General features: G+C 37.5%; 1 protein-coding gene across 1 annotated transcript in view; it reads right to left on the bottom strand.

The window, feature by feature from the left end:
* LOC119587144 (homeobox protein unplugged-like) overlaps positions 1–837 on the bottom strand; it is a gene marked incomplete at its 5' end in the record, with an annotated part of 31,105 nt that overhangs the window by 20,133 nt on the left and 10,135 nt on the right.

Raw genomic sequence — 837 nt, 5'->3', positions numbered from 1 at the left:
TACGACAGTCCTTGCTTAGCACGTAGGTGAACAAATACTTTATAGTACTGGAAACTTTGGCAAATCCAACATCTCTTTTCTCACAAATTTTGAACATAATTTTACCCCCTCAGGTATCCATCATCACACTCGTTTAGACGGTAAACACACACTTTCCTTCCCCTGTATTACCTGCTCGACTATATCACCTTCCCTCGTTACCCTCTTGCAAGTAGTTTGCAAGCATTCTCCTTTATCTTACACAGTTTCACACTCATTATCTGCTTTCTTCAAACGCTTCCCTTAATTCACTTGTCTCCACCCCCCAAGCCAAATATAATTTCATTCATAGCAATTGCAAATCATTTCATAGTGCATTTTGCACTGTCCATCTCCGTATTACTAATAATTATTCACTCTATGTATAAATAACGTTAGGAATGCTACTTTGACAAATACTTTTTAAAAAGATCATTTAATTACCTCTATGCTATCGAAGTATAATGGTAACCTATGATTTCTGTTTTTTTTATACTTCATACATAAATTCTATAAGCGCTAAACCGACCGTAAAATTAAGCTGTTCATTGTTTACCGAACTGGACATAAAACGGACTGAATGAATACAAAACCTCGATCTAATGATGTATCAACACTCACACGGATTGTTATCCTTGATCACTTATGCATCGCCGTGTGCTGCCCTTTGTTCTTGGTGGCCACTGCGTGATCTGTCGCCGTCCGCTCGAGAGGGATAACTATTGCTGGAGAAAAATACACACTTTCGTGTACATACATTCAAATAAGTTTTCCGTACACACAAAGACACACACATAATTATGTACAAATACACACAAG

Source organism: Penaeus monodon, chromosome 22 (assembly GCF_015228065.2).
Source record: "Penaeus monodon isolate SGIC_2016 chromosome 22, NSTDA_Pmon_1, whole genome shotgun sequence".
Lineage (NCBI taxonomy): Eukaryota > Metazoa > Arthropoda > Malacostraca > Decapoda > Penaeidae > Penaeus > Penaeus monodon.
This window is presented reverse-complemented; position numbering and strand designations above follow the sequence as displayed.